Here is a 7,293-nt window from a genome sequence, read left to right on the forward strand (position 1 = left end):
GACCCCTCCTCAAGGATGCCCCCTTTCCCCTTACCCTCTGTCCCGCAGCTCCCAACTAACATCTACTGTGTTCCTCCCTGCGCTACTTTACTGCCACCCTGCTTCTGCCCTTCAGCCCTGAGGGCCCAGGGCCAGCCCAGCTGCCATCTCACCATCCAGCAGGGGGACCTGCCCTAACCCCCTGCCACCACACCCACACACACAGCCCTGCACACACTCCTGGTTCCCCTGCCTGCAGCCTGCCTCTCAAACAGTCTCCTTCTGCCCCCTAGCACCTTACAGCCTCTGCCACGGACCCCCACAGACACCTGGGCATGAGCAGTGCAGACATGCAAACAGCTCCCCTCGCCCCCACTCCAGTTGCTCCAAGGTTGGAAAGAGTCTTTTTTTCATGCTGTAGGGGAGGGAGTTGAGACAGTCCAATGTCCTGGGGAGCAAGAACTGCAAACAGTCCATCTACAATGTAACATTTGGGTCTCAGGCCGCCCAATCCCTAGTGTGCTGTGCAGACCTTTGACTGGCAAAAACACCCCATCTGAGCGTGAGATCTGGCTGGGCTAGTGGCTCTTTCTGTGGACTAAGAGACAGACAGACAGAGTTTTCAGGTTCAAAACCTATACTTCCCAGAAGATGGTCATTCACTTCGGTAAAAAAAAAAAAAAAAAAAAAAAAAAAAAAAAAAAAAAAAAGGCTTTTTATTTTTTTTCCCCTGCCTGGGTAACCTGTCTCCTGCCTGTTTCAAAGTGAAAAAAGGGAAAAATCTTTTTTGGAGGGAAAAGGACCAAAATGCAGGCAGGTGGACTCCGTGGAAGGTGGATGGGGAGTTGCTCCTGCCCGGGCACTAGAGCCCCAGCTGCTGTTCCAGGTGCTCTCTGATAACAGAGATCTCCATGTGTCCTGTCATGACACTGTCTCCAGGACTGACCCTCAGGATAATGAGGATTCAAAACGAGGCAGGTGATACTGCCTTCAAAAGTAAATCCAGGGAGGTTTGGCGGTATGTCAGAGGGTTAAGGGCTTGTGGCGATCACGAATAGAGGGGACAGGTGGAAGGATTTGGGGTCTGGCCCCCAGACTGCCACCTGCAGGGGAGTCGCTTTACAGGGGGTGAAGCAGGTCTTTAGGAGCTCTATCTTTCTCTCCCACCCTGTATTTCCTCTGCTCTCTCCTTTTGTGTCTGTCAGATGCAAGGTCAGTAACAACAACAACAACAAAAACAATAACCACCACAGTGACCAAGCAACAAGGGCAGCGAAAGGGGAACAAATGGAGTGCAGGAGCTGTGGATTATTCGTGGTGTAGGCACTCAGCTGTGGCAATAACCTCTTGAGGCAATCAATCCATACATGAAGAAGTAATACAGGTAACAGAGACGTATATGTCCCTGTGTGTTTCCACTGAGATAATGTAAATGCACTTTTATTTACTTCTTCATTTATTTATTACCTTGCCACGAGAATTTCTTTTCATTGCTAAAAAAAAGTGTCCCATCAAGGGTACCAGGTGTGCCACACCCAGTTAAGCACTCATGTTACAATGCAGGAGGACTGGGCTTCAACACCCGGGTTCGCACCTGCCAGGGGAAATCTTTACAAGTGGTGCGGAAGTGCTGCAGTTGTCTCTCTCTGTGTCTCAAACTCTCTCTACCTCCCTTCCCTCTCAATTCCTGTCTATTTATTCCAGTGAATAATCAAGAAAATAGAAAGTAAAAAAAGAAAAAGGAAAAGGAAATATTCCACGACTTCAAATGGGCTACTCAGGACAATGCTTTCCTTGTTAAGATCCTCACAGCATTCCATATGCAGAAAGGCAAAGACGCCATGTATTTTTTAACCCAGTTTTTATATTTATTTATTGATTTAGGTGCTTATTCATTTTTGTTATTGATGAATTAATGTTTTACATTTGACATTGACTAAGGATCTGACACCAGCGGACTCCAGTACCCCTATATGGTAATCTGCCTCTACAAAACCGATCCATTGACCTTTCCATCCATCCATCCATCCACCCATACATCTATCCATCCATTCATCCATACATCCATCCATCCATCCATCCATCCATCCACCAGTCAACCAAGCTAAGTACAAAAGGAGATCTCTCCTTGAATGGTGAGGAGAAACAACGATGCATAGGTAGGTTGCAAAGGCCCAGTTTGGCTGAATAGGGCAGAGGGGCTGAACCAGGGAATGTGTTGGGGCGTGTGGGTTTGGGTGGGGTGAGCCGGAGACCCTGTGAGCTGGGTCACATTAGGGGCAGGCAGGGGGTGGAAGGGGTTGCGAACAGCTGTCACTGGAGAACCATCACAAGTGCTGGAGCTGGTGAGCAGGACACCTGGAAGAGAGGACAGACAAAGGAGAGAAGCAAAGTGCGGAGGAAAGGAGAGGGGACAGGATGGTGAGGACAGGAGAGGACAGGATTGGAGGGGACCTGAGAAACCTACCTGGACAAAGGCAGCATACAGACATCCAGGAAGGCCGGCAGGCATGCAGGCAGCTCTGGCCTGGGCTCCCTGGATCCCGGGCGCACCTCCACCTGTCTTCTCTTGGCTGCCAGCCCTGAGGTCCCTCGTCGGTCAGCACTGTCTTGCCATCCTTCCGTCCCTCTGTGCCAGGGCCCAGGCGTCTGGGCGCTGTTGCCTGACCTAGTGGCAGGGCAGTTGGGCTGCCCAGTGCCAGTGTGGCCAGCACAGATTGCCAGGGGCTAGGACATCACAGAGGGCTCCTGTGGTTGCTAGGCCACGGGGACCCCGCCCATCCAGTTGACCAGCAGCCATGACCCCATGCTGAACTTGACTTGAGGGGTGGTGGCCAGCCACCAGAGACAGAGCCCCAGGCCAAAGCAGGTGCTGGTCGGCCGGGCCAAGGGGCTATGGACGGATTGGTGTGTGTCTGGGCATGGGGCTGGCATCTGACAGTCCAGGGCGGGGGACCAAGGTCCGCCAGGCCCCTGTCCCACCATGTGCACTGGCACACAGTCTTGCTGACTGACTGACAGTCCCCGCCCCAGAGATACCCACACCAAGTCCCTGGGTGCCCTGAGCTGCCCCTGAGGGTTGGTGGGTGCCTGCCTGGACACATGCCTCCGTAATGGAGGCCTCTATTAATCCCGTTGCCTACTGACAGCTGCCCTCCTGCCCCTCCTCCTCCTCCTCCTCCTCCTCCTCCTCTTCTTCCTCCTCCTCTTTCTCCTCTTCCTCCTCCTCTTCCTCCTCCTCCTCCTACACCCCCTCCTCCTCTTCCTCATCCTCAGCAGGACTCACTCAGGGCCCTTGGCCTAGGCAATCCAGGGCTGCTGCTCTGGCTTCTGCAGCTTCTATCCAGTGGGGGGGTGTAGGAATCTGTTCCTGTCAGTCCCTGATTCCTGGGACCTTCCATGCCTCCAGCTGCCCCCACTCTCTAGTCCTGACCCCTCCTCAAGGATGCCCCCTTTCCCCTTACCCTCTGTCCCGCAGCTCCCAACTAACATCTACTGTGTTCCTCCCTGCGCTACTTTACTGCCACCCTGCTTCTGCCCTTCAGCCCTGAGGGCCCAGGGCCAGCCCAGCTGCCATCTCACCATCCAGCACGGGGACCTGCCCTAACCCCCTGCCACCACACCCACACACACAGCCCTGCACACACTCCTGGTTCCCCTGCCTGCAGCCTGCCTCTCAAACAGTCTCCTTCTGCCCCCTAGCACCTTACAGCCTCTGCCACGGACCCCCACAGACACCTGGGCATGAGCAGTGCAGACATGCAAACAGCTCCCCTCGCCCCCACTCCAGTTGCTCCAAGGTTGGAAAGAGTCTTTTTTTCATGCTGTAGGGGAGGGAGTTGAGACAGTCCAATGTCCTGGGGAGCAAGAACTGCAAACAGTCCATCTACAATGTAACATTTGGGTCTCAGGCCGCCCAATCCCTAGTGTGCTGTGCAGACCTTTGACTGGCAAAAACACCCCATCTGAGCATGAGATCTGGCTGGGCTAGTGGCTCTTTCTGTGGACTAAGAGACAGACAGACAGAGTTTTCAGGTTCAAAACCTATACTTCCCAGAAGATGGTCATTCACTTCGGTAAAAAAAAAAAAAAAAAAAAAAAAAAAGGCTTTTTATTTTTTTTCCCCTGCCTGGGTAACCTGTCTCCTGCCTGTTTCAAAGTTAAAAAAGGGAAAAATCTTTTTTGGAGGGAAAAGGACCAAAATGCAGGCAGGTGGACTCCGTGGAAGGTGGATGGGGAGTTGCTCCTGCCCGGGCACTAGAGCCCCAGCTGCTGTTCCAGGTGCTCTCTGATAACAGAGATCTCCATGTGTCCTGTCATGACACTGTCTCCAGGACTGACCCTCAGGATAATGAGGATTCAAAACGAGGCAGGTGATACTGCCTTCAAAAGTAAATCCAGGGAGGTTTGGCGGTATGTCAGAGGGTTAAGGGCTTGTGGCGATCACGAATAGAGGGGACAGGTGGAAGGATTTGGGGTCTGGCCCCCAGACTGCCACCTGCAGGGGAGTCGCTTTACAGGGGGTGAAGCAGGTCTTTAGGAGCTCTATCTTTCTCTCCCACCCTGTATTTCCTCTGCTCTCTCCTTTTGTGTCTGTCAGATGCAAGGTCAGTAACAACAACAACAACAAAAACAATAACCACCACAGTGACCAAGCAACAAGGGCAGCGAAAGGGGAACAAATGGAGTGCAGGAGCTGTGGATTATTCGTGGTGTAGGCACTCAGCTGTGGCAATAACCTCTTGAGGCAATCAATCCATACATGAAGAAGTAATACAGGTAACAGAGACGTATATGTCCCTGTGTGTTTCCACTGAGATAATGTAAATGCACTTTTATTTACTTCTTCATTTATTTATTACCTTGCCACGAGAATTTCTTTTCATTGCTAAAAAAAAGTGTCCCATCAAGGGTACCAGGTGTGCCACACCCAGTTAAGCACTCATGTTACAATGCAGGAGGACTGGGCTTCAACACCCGGGTTCGCACCTGCCAGGGGAAATCTTTACAAGTGGTGCGGAAGTGCTGCAGTTGTCTCTCTCTGTGTCTCAAACTCTCTCTACCTCCCTTCCCTCTCAATTCCTGTCTATTTATTCCAGTGAATAATCAAGAAAATAGAAAGTAAAAAAAGAAAAAGGAAAAGGAAATATTCCACGACTTCAAATGGGCTACTCAGGACAATGCTTTCCTTGTTAAGATCCTCACAGCATTCCATATGCAGAAAGGCAAAGACGCCATGTATTTTTTAACCCAGTTTTTATATTTATTTATTGATTTAGGTGCTTATTCATTTTTGTTATTGATGAATTAATGTTTTACATTTGACATTGACTAAGGATCTGACACCAGCGGACTCCAGTACCCCTATATGGTAATCTGCCTCTACAAAACCGATCCATTGACCTTTCCATCCATCCATCCATCCACCCATACATCTATCCATCCATTCATCCATCCATCCATCCATCCATCCATCCATCCATCCATCCACCAGTCAACCAAGCTAAGTACAAAAGGAGATCTCTCCTTGAATGGTGAGGAGAAACAACGATGCATAGGTAGGTTGCAAAGGCCCAGTTTGGCTGAATAGGGCAGAGGGGCTGAACCAGGGAATGTGTTGGGGCGTGTGGGTTTGGGTGGGGTGAGCCGGAGACCCTGTGAGCTGGGTCACATTAGGGGCAGGCAGGGGGTGGAAGGGGTTGCGAACAGCTGTCACTGGAGAACCATCACAAGTGCTGGAGCTGGTGAGCAGGACACCTGGAAGAGAGGACAGACAAAGGAGAGAAGCAAAGTGCAGAGGAAAGGAGAGGGGACAGGTTGGTGAGGACAGGAGAGGACAGGAGAGGACAGGATTGGAGGGGACCTGAGAAACCTACCTGGACAAAGGCAGCATACAGACATCCAGGAAGGCCGGCAGGCATGCAGGCAGCTCTGGCCTGGGCTCCCTGGATCCCGGGCGCACCTCCACCTGTCTTCTCTTGGCTGCCAGCCCTGAGGTCCCTCGTCGGTCAGCACTGTCTTGCCATCCTTCCGTCCCTCTGTGCCAGGGCCCAGGCGTCTGGGCGCTGTTGCCTGACCTAGTGGCAGGGCAGTTGGGCTGCCCAGTGCCAGTGTGGCCAGCACAGATTGCCAGGGGCTAGGACATCACAGAGGGCTCCTGTGGTTGCTAGGCCACGGGGACCCCGCCCATCCAGTTGACCAGCAGCCATGACCCCATGCTGAACTTGACTTGAGGGGTGGTGGCCAGCCACCAGAGACAGAGCCCCAGGCCAAAGCAGGTGCTGGTCGGCAGGGCCAAGGGGCTATGGGCGGATTGGTGTGTGTCTGGGCATGGGGCTGGCATCTGGCAGTCCAGGGCGGGGGACCAAGGTCCGCCAGGCCCCTGTCCCACCATGTGCACTGACACACAGTCTTGCTGACTGACTGACAGTCCCCGCCCCAGAGATACCCACACCAAGTCCCTGGGTGCCCTGAGCTGCCCCTGAGGGTTGGTGGGTGCCTGCCTGGACACATGCCTCCGTAATGGAGGCCTCTATTAATCCCGTTGCCTACTGACAGCTGCCCTCCTGCCCCTCCTCCTCCTCCTCCTCCTCCTCCTCCTCCTCTTCTTCCTCCTCCTCTTTCTCCTCTTCCTCCTCCTCTTCCTCCTCCTCCTCCTACACCCCCTCCTCCTCTTCCTCATCCTCAGCGGGACTCACTCAGGGCCCTTGGCCTAGGCAATCCAGGGCTGCTGCTCTGGCTTCTACAGCTTGTATCCAGTGGGGGGTGTAGGAATCTGTTCCTGTCAGTCCCTGATTCCTGGGACCATCCATGCCTCCAGCTGCCCCCACTCTCTAGTCCTGACCCCTCCTCAAGGATGCCCCCTTTCCCCTTACCCTCTGTCCCGCAGCTCCCAACTAACATCTACTGTGTTCCTCCCTGCGCTACTTTACTGCCACCCTGCTTCTGCCCTTCAGCCCTGAGGGCCCAGGGCCAGCCCAGCTGCCATCTCACCATCCAGCACGGGGACCTGCCCTAACCCCCTGCCACCACACCCACACACACAGCCCTGCACACACTCCTGGTTCCCCTGCCTGCAGCCTGCCTCTCAAACAGTCTCCTTCTGCCCCCTAGCACCTTACAGCCTCTGCCACGGACCCCCACAGACACCTGGGCATGAGCAGTGCAGACATGCAAACAGCTCCCCTCGCCCCCACTCCAGTTGCTCCAAGGTTGGAAAGAGTCTTTTTTTCATGCTGTAGGGGAGGGAGTTGAGACAGTCCAATGTCCTGGGGAGCAAGAACTGCAAACAGTCCTTCTACAATGTAACATTTG

Source organism: Erinaceus europaeus (assembly GCF_950295315.1).
Source record: "Erinaceus europaeus chromosome 6 unlocalized genomic scaffold, mEriEur2.1 SUPER_6_unloc_17, whole genome shotgun sequence".
In the NCBI taxonomy this organism is placed as follows: Eukaryota; Metazoa; Chordata; class Mammalia; order Eulipotyphla; family Erinaceidae; genus Erinaceus; species Erinaceus europaeus.